Genomic DNA, 15,863 nt, shown 5'->3' on the forward strand with positions numbered 1-15,863 from the left:
CGGAAGGAAGAAGCCCAGCCAGTTCCACAGAGAGCAGACACCTCCCTCCACCCTAAAGTTCATGATCTCCACAAGGCCGAGAAACACACGACCCAGGAAGCGATTCAGAAACTGTGGCCCAAGCAGCTGGCTGGGTTGGTGGAAGGGCAGCGTGAGCCTGATATGGCACTGTGAATGAGGACGTGGGGACCACCCGTGGGCTCTCAGTCCTGGCCACCGCTTTTAAAGGGAGTGGCTCCAACTTGCACCTTGGCCACAGCTTTTTTTTTTTTTTTTTTTTTTTTTTTTTTTTTGGAACTGGGGACCAAACCCAGGGCCTTGCACTTGCTAGGCAAGCGCTCTACCACTGAGCTAAATCCCCACCCTTGGCCACAGCTTTTAAAGGGAGGCTCCAGCTCCCTCTTGAAGGTGGGTCACTAGAGGGTTTCAACCACACAGGTATCAGTGAAGTCAGTCTCTGTATGCCTTTACAAAATCTCAAGCTTAAAACATCCTGGAACTTTCTATCTACGAGAAAATCTCTCTCCCTCCCTCCCTCCCTCCCTTTCTCCCTCCCTCCCTCTCCTTCCCTACCCCCTCCCACCCCACCCTCATTGCTGATAGTCCATTCTACCCAAGAATCTACCTTGGACTTCAATCCTCCCTCCGTCTCCTGAGTCCTGAAATTGCAGGCAGGCACCTCCATACCCAGTCTACGAGTTGGTAGTGATCGAACCCAGGGCTTTGTGGACTCCAGATAAGTACTCTATCCACTGAGCTGCATGTCCAGTCTGAAAATGTCCTTTAGAATGCAGTGTTGATGGAAAAGAGTCAACACTGAGAAAGCATAGACTATGTTGGAGCATATTATACAGACTACATAAACAGCATAGTGTAACGGGATAGGGAGGTTTCATCACGGTTAGGCAGCGACTGAGGGACAAGGGAGCTAAGATCTTACAGAGCTCTGGAGTACTGGCATGGGGATAGTCATACGGAGTTTATTCTTCAGTTTACTAAGCCACAAATTTATGTTTTAAGGGTGTCTTCTTATTTTAAGTATTTTATTTTATTGTGTGTGTATTGTTAGTGTTTTGCCTAAACACCTTATGTGTATGTGCATGGATGTCTGTGCACCATGTTTGTGCCTGGTGCCCTTGGGAGGTCAGAAGAGGGGCCCTGGAACTGGAGTTGCAGATGGCCGAGCTGCCACGTAGGTCCTGGGTTCTCTGCCTAAGCAGTTAAGTGCTGCTAAGCACTGAGCTGTCTCTCCAGCACTGAGATGGCTCTTTTGGGGAATGGAGAGCATGGGGGCCCGCCCCTCTGGAGAATTAGAGTTCAGTTCCCAGCACCACACAGTGTGGCCCACAGCCACGTGTAACTCCAGCTTTGGTGGCTTTGAGGTGTCTGACGTCTCTGATTTCCATGGGCATCTGCACTCATGTGCACGTACCGCATGTAGATAAACACACCTGCATACAATCAAAAATACTAAAAACCCATCAAAAAGATGATCTTTGGACTTAAGCAGGTTTCACATCCCGGGATTACTGCTAATTAAACCGTGCCATGGGGCAGGCTACTACCGTTTTCTCAGCTCCCTGCCTGCCAATGCTTGGATTACAGGCATGCACAGCCACGTCTGACTTTTTACTCCAGTGCTGGGGATTTAAACTCAGTCCTTCTGCTTCCAGAGCAAGGGATCTTATCCACTAAGCCATCCCCCTGGCCCTGCGGCAGTTGGGATTTGAAGTCAGACCTTTTGTTTCTGACACCCCTGCTCCCTAGCTGAGAGAAAGATACCCTAGGAGGCTTTAAGTGATTATAAAGATTATATAAGCTAAGTGGCACAAGCATCAGGACTCAGCCTCCTGCCCTCTCGTCCCTGAGCTAATGCCTGGGACCCCTGAGCTAATGCCTGGGACCCCTGAGCTCAGACACCCTGAGCTGCTGGGTGCAGATTACCAAGTCCCTGCCCCCACCACACAGCTTCCAACCTGGAGACATCTAGGCTAATCAAGACCAGAGAAGGGTTTTGGAAATGGGTGAGAGAGGCTGCGGACTTAGCAGGAGGTAAGGAGCAGCATCTTTTGATTTGTGAACTGGTCCCCTTTGATCTGAAGATCAATAAGAGTAAACGAGTTACAGGTGAGAAAGGCTTTCTCTGCTAGGGTGGGGTTCTTGAATTTGCTGCTGTCCTCCAGTGTTGTGACTCCCTCTAGAATTCCCTCAGTCTCCTTCATAGAAAGTAGGCATCTCGAGACTTTTCTTTCTGTGAGTGCCAAATAAGCGTGTATGTGTGTGTGTGTGTGTGTGTGTGTGTGTGTGTCTGTGTGTGTGTGTGTGTGGTGTGTGTATGAGACCCCCATGTGTGATTTCAATAGCTCTTCCCCACTGCCTGGCAGCTGCAGCTGTCCTCCAGTTTCAGCTGTAGGAAGAAGGCCTGGATTTAATAGGTCTTTACTGCAAATGTCAACTAGACCCCAAGAAAGCTGTCTGGAGACACCACAGGGAGCGCAACCAGGCTATTTCAAGACTCCACAGCCTAGTTCAAGAGATGAGTAATGACTTTGACCAGCTAGAATTTTAGGGTGATTGTGTTTCTGGGGTGCTATGCAACTCCTGAGATTTTCTTCTGCCTGTCACCCTGAGAGTCAGAGGGCAGCAAGGAGGTGCTTACTGGCCACCTGAAGGATTTGGGAACCCCAGGCCCAAAGCTACAAGGGAGTTACAGTCATCGCTCTTGGGTCTCCAGATTGCATGGGACCTATTGGGGACATTTTCCAGCTGTGCATAATTGAGCAGAGGGCCTTTGTGTCCTCCCTCAGTGCCTGGCACAGCCTAGGCGCCACATGAAAAGTACTGATTGACTGAATTGTTGCTGCATTAATTAATAATAGGGGCCAGAGGTCCTGCAAAGGATTCTGGGAGTTTGGATTTAGCCATCCACTGTAAGGAACTGAGGATGGCTAAACTCAAGGAGCTAGTACCTAGGTGTCTCCAGCGTTCCCCATGCTAACTCAACACTAACCCCTGCCCCATTGCAGATGGGTTTCACGGATTCGAATGACCCAGACATGAGAATAAGCATCTGACAAATTTGGGTTCAAACGCTGCCACCTGTCAGCTGTTTGACCTCATATAAATTTCTTTATCATAACAAAACAAAACAATAACTTGTTCTGAAGTAGTTGCCCCCCAACCCCCATATTTGTGCAGGCATATTCATACCACACAATGACTTTCCACTGTTGGTTTTCTCTCCTTCCACTGTAGCTTCTGGGGATTGAACTCCGGTCACTGGGCTTGACCAGCAAGTGCTTATAGCCACTCAGACATCTCATTGCTTCTGTTTCATCTTTTAAATCCCAATTTTCTCGTTAATCTCTGTCTGTCTCTGTCTCTGTCTGTCTCTGTCTGTCTCTGTCTCTGTCTCTGTCTCTCTCTTTCTCTCTCTCTCTCTGTGTGTGTGTGTGTGTGTGTGTGCGCGCGCGTGCAATTTCTGTAAGAATAAAAGACTCTTGGAATGACTCAAAGTTAAGAAATGGAGAAAATAAATGTTTGCCCTCCCATAAATGAGTTTGACTACCTTAGCTTGTCTGACACATGATTCCTACTTGTTGGGGAGGCCTTAGTAACATTGACTTACTATTCACAAATTGGTTTATTTAGTTTCTGTGTCTATGATCATCAAGGTGGTGAGGTACAGTGCTGGAAGACACAAGTGGAAAGTCAGTTGTTTTAGATTCTAGAATGGTCTTTCATGACCTACCACCAAAACCTGGCAGAACACTCAGAAATTAACTAAGTTAAACATATTACCTCCTGGCAAAAATGACAGGAGTGTACTCTCGGAACAATAGGCTTCTCAAGAAGATGGTTTTGGGGCGTGTAGTGATTTAGGGGGGTAAGGGAGTAAGGCAGATTGGACACTGCCAAGTAGTAGCGGTCAGTCATACTAATATCTGTATACATTTCCTAATGTAGCTATATCAAAATGCTATAAATGTAGTGGCTTAAAATATTTCTAGAAAAAAAGAGCCCAAAATTATTTTGACTGAACTAAAAATCAAAGTGTCAGGAGGGAGAGTCCCGTTGGAGGGTCCAGCAGGGAGGGTCTAGTTACTGTCTCTCTTAGCTCCCAGCTTCTAGATGTTGCTTTCACCCCATAGTGTTGGCCCCTTCCTTTGTCTTCAAACCAGAAGGACGGTACTATCTCTTATAAGGAGTGTTGGGCCCACCTGGGTAACTTGGGGTCATTCCTCCACCTAAAAGTCTTTGACTTAGTTTCCACGAGCAAATTTCCTCCTGTCCTAGGAAGTGTCATATCCACACATTCTTCGAATTGGGAAGGGTACCACTATCATCCTCAAGAGGGTATTAGTCGCCACGGCAACTGTGCAGATCTTAGGGAGATGAGCAGAGTAAGCCCCAAGAGTAAGCCCACTTGTAAAACAACAGTAGCCACTCACACAAACCAGCCCCGCCCCCATTCTCTTTTTAAATTGTATATTTTTTATTTACATTTCAAATGTTATTCCCTCACGGTGGATGGATGGATACCAACAGACCCTTCTTAACTAGAGTCAATACACTTTATACTTCCTTAGTTTCTGCCGAGGACTCTTTTCGCCTCCAGCATCACACCCAGCTACCATTTGGCGTCATGTCTTGGTGTCATGTCTCTTTAGGATCCTCCTGTGACAGTTGCTCAGGCTTTTTACCCCTCTTCTGATGTCCTTGAAAGTTTGGAAAGTGCTGATCAAACGTTTTGTAGACCGCCAGTCAGTTAGGATCTGTCTGCTGTTTCCTCACGAGAGGGTTATAGACTTTGAAGAGAAAGACCCTGGAGACAAAATGCCCTTCCCTTCCTATCCTCTCAAGACTGTGCTCTGTCAGCATGACCTTTACACGGTGTTTCCCAGGTGTCTGTGCTACAAAGTCCTTGCTTTCACCTCATTTGTGTGCCGAAATTTCTGAAAGGAGGTCATCACACAGTTCTCCTTAAAGAGCGTGCTGCCCAGCCAACCACTAAACTGAGAATGGGGTCCCCAATGGAGGAGTTAGAGAAAGGACTGAAGGAGCTGAAGGGGTTTGCAACCCCATAAGAAGAACAATATCAACTAACCAGAGCTCCCAGGGACTAAACCACCATCCCAAAAGTACACAGGAATGGACTCATGGCTCCAGTTGCATATGTAGCTGAGGATGGCCTTGTTGGTCATCAATGGGAGAAGAGGCCCTTGGTCCTGTCAAGGCTCGATGCATCAGTGTGTGGGGGGATGTCAGGGCAGGGAGGTGGGTGAGGAAGCACCCTCATAGAAGCAGGAGGAGAGGGGATGGGATAACGGGTGTCAGGAGGAGAAACCGGGGAAGGGCATAACATTTGAAATGTAAATTTAAAAAGATCCAATAAAAGAAATAAAAAAATGAGCACGCTGCCTCTTTCACAGGAGAGTATTTATCGCATAAAGTATTTTGAATTCTACATGTATCTAATATCCTTCACTTACCTGTGTGGTCATTTATTCAGCATGGACTCAGGGGCATTTATTTTATTCTTTGGCTATGATCTAATATTATTTTAAGTTCTTGAAAAATTGGCTTTGGCTGGAGAACTTTCATGTTTTGGTTCCTATGTCTTTAAATTGTTTTTACTTAATTATTTTTACATAAAATATATTTTGATCATATTCTTTCCCCTCCTGTAATATAATTACATCATTTCCCCTTCCTTTTCCTCCCCCTAAACCCCACATATTCCCCTTTCTTCTCTTTCATGATCTCTTTTCAGTTAATTGCTGTTATATACATAAATATATATGTATACATATCATAAATATATAACTACAACCTTAGTCTATATAATGTTACTTATATGTATGTATTTTCAAAGCTGCACATTTGATACTGTCCCCTTGCTTTCTTCTTTTTGAGATGTGCGCATCTATGTGCTTGTGTGTGCATATGCTTAGGGCTTCTTTACTTCCTGGCACTGCAATGTATGTGTCCTCAGATCATTTTAAGTATTTTTTGCCTTGGCCCTCAGAACAGCCATTTTCCCAAGGAGCCAGGTCCCTTTATTGGTGCACTGTATGTACCATGGCTATCTGGGCCAGCTGCTTGTAGTCCAGAAGTTCAATTTTTATAACTGTAAGTTTAATATCTCGTTTGACCTGTAAGTAGACACACATGCAAGTGGCCATTATGTATAAATGTCTAGAGTTCAGGGAGGGGTCTAGACTGGGGACCACATCTGAAACTCATCATACTAGATACTCCCTTCCTATGGGAGACTGGCCTTGACCTCATGACCTTCTTGTTGCTATCTCCTAAGTGTTGGGGTGTAGGGTGTGTGCTTGGCTTAGAAGACTCTTTTGGAGAAGTTTTTCTCTAAGGGGAAAAAAGAAATGTGCTGGTGGCTAGACAGGGGCATGATCAAAAAAGAAGGTTTCTTTCTTTCTTTCTTTCTTTCTTTCTTTCTTTCTTTCTCTTCCTTCCTTCCTTCCTTCCTTCCTTCCTTCCTTCCCTCCCTCCCTCTTTCCAACACAAGGACTCACTATGTTTACTAAGCAGGCCTTAAACTTAGAGACCAGCCTGCCTTTGCCTGCTTAATGCTGGGATTAAAAGTGTGTGTCACCATCTCTGGCCTCTAATTAATCTTTTTTATAATGGAGTTGATTAGAGTAGCTTTATACTTATGGGAATAACTCATGGAGAAGTAAAAGCACTAATAGTATACTGGAAAGAAGGGATAATAATGATGATGTTTATTATTAAGTCATTTCTTTTGGATGCCTGCACACCGTGTTTATTGTGGTGCCATCCACAATAGTGAAGTTGAATTAGCATGCACATGAATGTAACATATAAATATGTAAATATATATGCCTTCACTCTAAAGAACAAAACCATGTGGTTTTCTAGAACGTGGATGGAAATGGAGCCTGTCATTTTGGTTGAAATGAGACAAACACATAAATAATACAGTGTCGCATGTTTTCTCCCACATGTAGAATGTACGTTTAAGAAGTTATGAGAGCTCTTCCACAGGAGGCCTACTCGCCACTACTCGTGCCCCCACCATGTCTCTAGTGATCCCCGAGAAGTTCCAGCGTGGTTTTTGAGTCCTCAACACCAATATCAACGGGCGGCAGAAAATAGCCTTCATCATCACTGCCCTTAAGGGTGTGGGGCGGAGATGTGCTCATGTGGTGTTGAGGAAAGCAGACAGTGACCTCACCAAGATGCCGGAGAACTCACGGAGGTTGTGGTGGAACATGTGGTCACCATCATGCAGAACCCATGACAGTTCAAGATCCCAGACTGGTTCTTGAACAGACAGGAGGATGGGAAGGATGGGAAACACAAGCAGGTTCCGGCCAACGGTCCAGACAACGAGCTGTGTGAGGACCTGGAGCAGCTGAAGAAAATTCAGCTGTGGCACTTTTGGGGCCTTCCTGTCAGCACACCAAGACCACTGGCCGCAGGGGCCACACTGTGTGTATCCAAGAAGAAATGGGTCTCTGGGCCTTTGCTATTAATAAATAGTTTATATACCTATGGAAAAAACGTTATGAGAGTGGAAGGGAGGCAAGATGAAGAGGATCTGCTCCACCAAGGTGAGAGAAGAGAAGGAAATGAATAGAGGTGGATACATCACAGTGCATTGTGTCTACACATGACGGTGCCACAAGGAAGCCATATTTCCTGCAGTTAATATCTACTGACAGTGAATGGGCGGAAGACATCACTGTTTTCCCTTGGTCCACTAAGTGCTTTAGAGGAACATTCTCCCTAAACGCCTCTTAACTATAATGTAATGATAGTTTAGGGGTAGATGTCACAAGAAGTTCTGCAATGTAAATATTAATCCAATTTTCATTGGGAAACTGCGGTCCGAAGAGAGTGAAGGAGTTTTAGCTAAGGCCAGAAGCTGGTGAATGGCAGATCTATGATTCAAATCTGGATTCTTCAGATGCCAGCATCCACGAGTGCTTGCCAAGGTCCTCTTCTTAACATCCTGTGCAAGTTCCTTCTTATCTTTCCTTTGTTTGATTTTCTCCTTTTTATGGAAAATGTGCTTTCTAGTTAGTAAAATACTGAGATGTTTATAGGAAAGACTGACAAACAAGACAATGGAAGCTGCCAATACTTCTCTGAGCTGAACCTTTGATGACTTTGATGTACTCCGCATGATTCTTCTCCTCTCCAGTGGAGGGTCCAATATGTTTTCATCTCTCTACTCCTTTCTATCGTTCCATCTATCCATCCATCCATCCATCCATCCATCCATCCATCATCCATCCATCCATCTGTCTACTCACATATCCACCCATCCTTACATCCACCCACCCACCCACCCATCCATTTACCCACCCACCCATCCATCTACCCATCTACCTATCTATCTATCTATCTATCTATCTATCTATCTATCTATCTATCTATCTATCTATCTATCTATCTATCCATCCATCCACACAGCCATTCATCCACATAATCCATCTGTCTACCCACTTACCCACCCACCCTTACATTCACCCATCCATTCACCCACCCGCCCACCCGCCCATCCGCCCATCTATGCACCCATCCATTCACCCACCCACACATCCACTCAGCTATTCACCCACCCACCCATCCATCTCAGAAGTACAACCTGGCAGATGCTTATAACAACAAAAAACAAAGGGGACATGGTGCATGCCTATACTTGTGAACCTTATTCTCCTTGAATACTTTTGGATATAGATAGCCAATTCTATGACAGGAAGTGACAATGACTTATTACTGTCCTCTGGTCTCAGACAATGTCATAGTTGGGTTTCTGTTGCTGTGATAAAACACTGACCAAAGCAACTCAGGGAGGAGAGGGTTTGTTTTAGCTTAGAGCTTGCAGTCCATTATTCTATTATGAGGGGGAAGGAACTCCAGGAAGGAACTGATAGGAAAACCATGGAGGAATTCTGCTTGATCTTTTACTCAGTCTGCTTTCTTATATAACCCAGGACCAAGACCTGACCAGTATCAGCTATCCTATATGAATCATTAATCAAGAAAATGCCCTACAAACTTGCCAACAGTAGTCTGATGGAGGCACTTTCTCAGTTGAGATTCTCCCTTTCAAGATTACTCCAGCCTGTATGAGTTGGCAAAAACCTAACCATCATAGGTAGGTAAGAAAAGTGAGGCAAGGGGGTTAGGCTACAGTGTAAACAAGAGTGGAGTGTGGCTAACTGTAACATCTGAGGCTTACCTAATAGGGACACTCACTTCCCAAATTGGGCCAGTAATCCTGAGCCACAGCACTGGCAATGAGTAAACTTTCTCACAAAGAAAACAACGAAGAACACTGCATACTAAGGCTCGCAGTTTTAAGTTGTGGGAAATTGATTTTAATAAACCCTTTCCTTGCCTTCCTATCTCTCTCTCCTCCATTTATAATGCTGATCTAATTTATGGGTGTCACTTTGCAAATGTTGCTTCATGGTATTCCATTAAGTAAGCAGGGTAGTCCTACGCTTGTCTAATTAATAAGTAAACTACTGTTTAACATCATCTGCGTTGTGCTTTGGTCTTTTAAAAATTTTTGAATTTTTTTATCTCAGTCCTTCAAACATCAATTTCTGAAATGTGCCTTGTGGCTATTGACTGTGTCTAAAGAATATTTGAATATGCATACATTCAGACTGAACCCAGTGGATATTAAGTTCTAAATGCTAACTGTATTTTGTTTAAAGGCCACGTTGCTTATGAGAACCTCAGAAAGAAATGGATTATAGGGAAACTCTTGGGCCTCTTGGGATCGACTTTGATATCAGAGTGTTGAAAACGGAAGGACAGGATACACAGTTCAGACACTTGGAAGTGGGGCAAGCACAGTCTATCTTGTCTAGGTCACTGAATTGAATCCAGCCCAGGGCAAAACTGCAATGTGTGAGCATCAGCATCTGTTCAGGGGCCTGCACAAGGGACTTGGGAACTCAGCTGGCTGTTAGAGCCAGGTTTCCTCTGCCACTATGTATCTGTGCTTTAACAGCATCCCATAATGCTAGTATCACCATCCCCTGGTTACATGATGTAGAGATGCAGGCAGAGGGAGGGAGGCTGTTTAGAGGGACCATGAGGAAGTAAGTCATAGCTCAGGTATTTATGTTAGTTTGTGAATCATGTGTGATACAGCACTAAGTGCCAGGTCTTATTTTTATATAATAATAATAATAATAATAATAATAATAATAATAATATTGTGTGTGTTTATGTGTGGGTGTCAGTACCATAGCACTCACATGGAGGTCAGAGAACCACTTTAGGGAGTCAGTTCTCTTCTCCCATTATAACTATCAAGAATGACCACGCCAGTGTGGCCAGTGCTCTTATCTACTGGGTCACCACCTTTCTGACCCGGGGTATTTTCTTACTCCCATGAGTCATGTTACTTATTTGTCCCAGCTACACCACTATTTACATCTGAGAGAGTGAGCGAAAATTAATGTAATAATTTCATACGGAAAGTTTGCCTTATGTCATTAATCAAAACCAAATGTTACTTGCCACAGGCTAGAAAGCAACTACAGGGTGTAATGTGTGTTATGTAACTGTTGCAGCTTTGTCAACCCCTATGTTCGAGTCACACATATCTTGCTCACCACAGATGGAAAATGTTAGACTGAAATCTGTCTAAGGGAAGGAGAGACTTTCTAGTCCTGGATCATACGTGCCAGCAGGTCAAGCTCCCATTGTTTTTCTGGAAAAACTGTTAGCTCCTTGTCCATTGATTCGAAGTTGGCCAAATCCCTATTCTGAGTCTAGCAGAGTTTTCCACACTGTGCTTTCATTAGGGCCCTGCGTATTGAATGTTTATTGTGCTCTCTTGGTGGACCACTGAGCTGGTATTTATTCCACACACACTAGAACAACCACATCATAGCTGGCCCAATCTTGGCACCCTGGTTCTGCACATTGATTGGTTCAGAGGATTCAGTTGTTAAGTATTTTTTAACACTGTCCTTAAATTTTCAAGTTAAAGATGAAAGATGACACACAGATTTCTTTGCAGGATGGAGAACTAAGGGCTCTCTGGAGTTATGATTGGACACTTGTCAGGAATAGACCCTCCAGGGTCCCCCCTCTTTGTTCCCCTGCTTGTGAAAAGCCAGCAGCTCCCTGGGTTCTGTTTGCAGAGCGTGGAGCTGTCCGCAGTGCTGATTTTTGCCTGCAAGAATGACTAGGTTACATAAGGAAAAAAGATCTTAATGTTCTTTTGAATGAGCTGTGAGGAGATGCGCTCTTACTGATTTTCCTCTTTCCTGCTTTCCAAACAAATTATTTTTGATTATATTTCTGGATGAGTCAATGCAGAGATGTATACAACAAAAGCAGCCCTTACTAGCCATCAGCCCCTTTCCCCGAGCTCATTGTATGCAGTCTCTCTTTTAAATCTGGCGCTTTCTAGATATCCTCACTTTCTAGATAAATAATCTGATAAAAATGGGAGTTGTTTAAATGGTTCAGGATCACATAGTTAATGTAGAGGTGGGCTTGGGGTTTAAACATTCTGACTTCAAACAATTTTAAATGAAAATTTCTTCTTTAGATGTATAAGTCTGGAGGCTGACTGATTTGATCAAACCTAGAGCATTCTATTTATTTCTCATAGAATGTCTTGGTTTTCTTTATGGGCAGCAGCATTCACGCCAGGACTGTGGCTGCTGGTGGACTGTCACAGCTTACAACTGCATGTGAGCCCCAAGAGCTCCACTACCTTAAAAAATGCTTCTCTTGATTTTTGAGGGGTATTTAAGCCCAGAATACCCTTTATTGCAGGAATCTTATCTTCTATGTGCCTCTAGGTTGGCTTAGAACAAATTCCATCCACAGAGAGCATAGCCAACTCAAGAGAGTGAGCGTGTTTAAAGGGCTCCTGGTCTGCAATCACCACAAATATGCTCTCTAGCCTACACTAGTGTTTACTATATCTACACAAATACTCAGCATTGCACAAGTCCCACTATTCCCAAGGTTACCTGGACTTGGCAATAATTTGTAATGCAAACATCTGGCAGGAATCAGATATTCCCTTCTTTTATAATAAACTGTTTACCGCTTCCCAGCCCCCACCTGACATTTGTAGAGTACCTGGTTAGAGGAGCAAAGGAAAATAAGACTCATCTGCTCTTTGAAGCTGATGCAACCTCCTCCCTACCAGAACCGCCTATTACAGGGCTTTGTACATTGCCTGAGGCTTCACCTTTCCTTTTTCTGCAAATTCCTCCTTTCTCTCCCCAGGGATAAACACAAATTAATGTGTGTACTGGAAACTGGTGTGTGATGACATCAGGGTCTTAAGGAAGCCAGGTTGCGCTGTGTAGAAGCAATGGGTTTGGCTCCCCATGGTTCCTTGACTTCTAATCAAACATGCTAATTAGAACCTCACAAACAAGCCAGGGCTGAGAAGCGGATGGTTTCATCCAGGAGGAGTGCAAAGAGCTATTCTCAACCCCACTCAGTTTGAGCTTAGTGTTTACCCTTTGTTCCCCATCAGCAAGAATTCTTCTGCCCTTGCAACTCCACCTTATCTATGACAGAATAAAAATCAATGCCTTTCACCGGAAATACTTTTTGCCATTGTCTTCATGATGGGTGACAAATAGCTCCCATTTTGGTGTTCGATCAATGGACATCCCATAGAAGTACTAATATTTCCTTTGATTATCCCTTGACTGCTCATGGTGGAGATGAACATATTTGTTGAAATAATTAAAAAAAAATGATATGGCAGGTACCCAAATGATGGTTTAGTGCTGAGATGCTAAATAAAACCAAGTCCGTCTATGAACCTACATAGCTTAAGATGAAGCCTTCTCAGGGGAACATTCATATGAGACCTCTGGGAGTCGATATAATCTGTGTATCAGGGTTAAAGCCATGGCTGGCTGGTCAGTGTATTGGTTAATATCTGTCAACCTGGCACCAACTAGAGTTAATCGGGAAGGGGGAACATCGGCTGAGGGATCAACTCTAGCTGGTCTGTGGGGTCCATTTTCATAGTTGTTGATTGGTGTAGGAGGGCACAACCCTCAATGGACTGAGCCAACTGTGGGAAGGTGGGTCTGGGCTGTCTGAGAACAAGCTATGGTGAGTGACCTCGTAAGCAATGTTCCTCAGTCTTCCATAGAGGCCATGGTCTCTGCCTGAACGCCTGCTTTGGCTTCCCCCGTATGGACTGTAAGCTTTAAGCCAAATAAACACTTTCCTGTCCAAGTTGGTTTGGGTCAGCGTTTATCACCATAGCAACAGGAAAATCGCAACCATCTTTTCTAATAGTGCCCTTTCCCTTATGGGGTGTGGATTTGAAGAAAGCTAAACCAAGAAAGGGTTGTAAATGCTACAATGAGAGAAGTTTGGAAGATGCTTTGACAATATGCCTTTCAGTTCCAGGGACAATGACTACAGCCTTGTCTCTAGACCTGGGACATATGCATAGCATGTCCTGGAATGTCATAACCCAGACCCCTCTTTCTCCTTTCACTATTGGACTCAGGACTTCTGGATGCTCCCCAAGTTTTAGAGCCAAAAAATTTGATATTATCAAATATGCAAAAAAACAAGGTTTATAAATGGATCCTAGGCTAATGGAATCCTTTCATTAATTCATTTACTTAGTATCTGAGTTACTGAAGACCTACTGGATGCCGGACTCTACGTCTCTGTCACTTAAAGTGCCCCTTGCTACATTCCTCATCTGCTTTGTATCTTACTGGGTGACAGAGGAGACCAAAGGTGCCAATAGAAAGATGAATGGAGTAGTTCCAGGGTGGTGAATGCCTTGAAGGCCAGACAGAGTATGTGAGCAGAATCCTTGGCCACAGCCTGGCTCTGGGTCTGGCTACTTGCTTCAAAGGAGAACTATAACATCTGATAAAAAGTGTGTAACAAGGAAAGGTAGGTTTATTTGCAGTATGGGACCATGCCGGTCTACTCTACGTCAGTGTCTGTTACTACCTTGCCCACCATTACACTTTACAGAAAGAATAGAACAAAAGCCAGGAAAAGCACACATGTAGATTGGGTTGTCCACTCCAGTGACATAGCTGAGAGCCAGTCCTTGCTCCAGGTGCTGGGGGTCTGGGAGTCGCCTTCAAGCTTGGAACGTTGTAGGGAACGAGACCTGGGAAAGAAACGTTTATGTATTAATTAATCAATTTATATTTTAAACAGTAGTGTCTAGGAACTCTGTTACCATGGGACAGTGCCTCTGGGGAGAGGATAGTTCCAAGAGTAAGGGAACAAGTGTCTGTGAAGGATGTGACAACCTTGCACTATTCCAGGTTTCTGTCTGTCCCAGGAACAAGTACTCCAAAGTAGGAGTAAGTTTCTCATACTTGAGGGACAGAACTGGAGAGCCAGCGAGGTTCACAATGAGGGAGGGCGAGGAGGAGAGAGATGCAAGGTGGGGGAGATGTGCAGTGTTGTATCAAGTACAGTTCTGTGATTCACGGCAGGTGTTTTGGAGATGGGGACTCCATTTTTATTATATCTATTTATTTTGTATGTAATTACAGTGGGTGGGCATATGGATGTATGGATGTGTACTGTGGAGCTCATGTGGTGGTCAGAGAACAACCTGTCAGAGTTGACTCTCTCCTTCCACCACCTGCGACCCAGGGTGTGCGTGTGTGTGTGTGTGTGTGTGTATGTGTGTGTGTGTGTGTGCGTGTGTGTGTGTGAGTGTGTGGTGCGTGTGTATGTGTGCTGTGTGTGGTGCATGTGCGTGTGTGTGTATGTGTGATGTGCGTGTGTGCGTGTGTGCGTGTGTGTGTGTGTGTGTATGTGTGGTGTGCGTGTGTGTGTGTGAGTGTGTGGTGCGTGTGTATGTGTGCTGTGTGTGTGGTGCATGTGCATGTGTGTGTGTGTATGTGTGATGTGCGTGTGTGTGTGCGTGTGTGTGTGTGTGTGTGTGTGTGAGTGTGTGTGTGTACACATAGTGCAGCAGAAACCATCGAGAAGATTTAAGCAGGGAAGAAGCAGCACACTTAGTTTGAAAGGCATAGTTTACCTGTCTGAGGAAAATAGCCGTAGGATGGTGAGGAGGAAGGACGAGGTATGGCTCAGAAAGAGGTTTAGCAATGACCGAATGGAGCAAAAATTTCAATCTCTTTCCAACAACAAATGGATTAAGTACAAAGGAGAGCTATAAAAGGAAGTGAGCAGAGCTTGTTCATTTTCCAGCCTCTGTCTCACCTCATTTATTGGGCCATTTCGTTCTGCTGTAATCGTCTGAGGTGCAGTCCATCCTTCCTCATTGCATTTGACAGATGAGGACGCCGCACACAGCGAGCGGCATCAGAGGGCACTGCTCGTATCCACACAGAGTGAATGACAGAGTAGCAGGCTGACACTTAACACCCAAACCAATCCAAACCTGGAAGCCACCAAGATCAGTGCTGTTACTGGCAATGAGGACCTGGGGGAGCCTGTGGTGGGTCTTGAACCCAGGAAGACTTTGTTCCCAGCCCTGGTTCTCTTGCTTCAGGACCCTATGACCTTGGGCAAGTGGCCTCATCAACTTCTCATTGCCTCTGACTCTGGTCTATAAATAGAGATTCTAGTTCTCAGGTTGCTGGCCTCACATATGCAGTTTAGAACAGTGCTCGCCACAGGAAGCATCCAGTAAATAGCTTTATCACCAAGAGAATGGGACACGGCAAAGACAGCAGGCTCTTCTTCCTGTGTCCGGGTGAAATGCTTAGCCCAGAACAGACGGTCAAAAGGTTTGCCGGGCGTTATATTTTCTCATTCACTCTGATTTCTGATGAGCTCTGCAGGTACCCAAGGCACGATAGTTTCTCCCTGGGGAATTCTGTGTAACCAGAGGGCCA

At 44.7% G+C, this 15,863-nt stretch overlaps 1 pseudogene; it reads left to right on the plus strand.

Annotated features, from left to right (window-relative positions):
• Positions 1–7,064: 7,064 nt before the first annotated feature.
• LOC108348979 (40S ribosomal protein S18 pseudogene) lies at positions 7,065–7,670 on the plus strand (annotated as a pseudogene).
• Positions 7,671–15,863: the final 8,193 nt, after the last annotated feature.

The sequence above is a fragment of the Rattus norvegicus genome, chromosome 19 (assembly GCF_036323735.1).
Source record: "Rattus norvegicus strain BN/NHsdMcwi chromosome 19, GRCr8, whole genome shotgun sequence".
NCBI classification, from domain to species: Eukaryota; Metazoa; Chordata; class Mammalia; order Rodentia; family Muridae; genus Rattus; species Rattus norvegicus.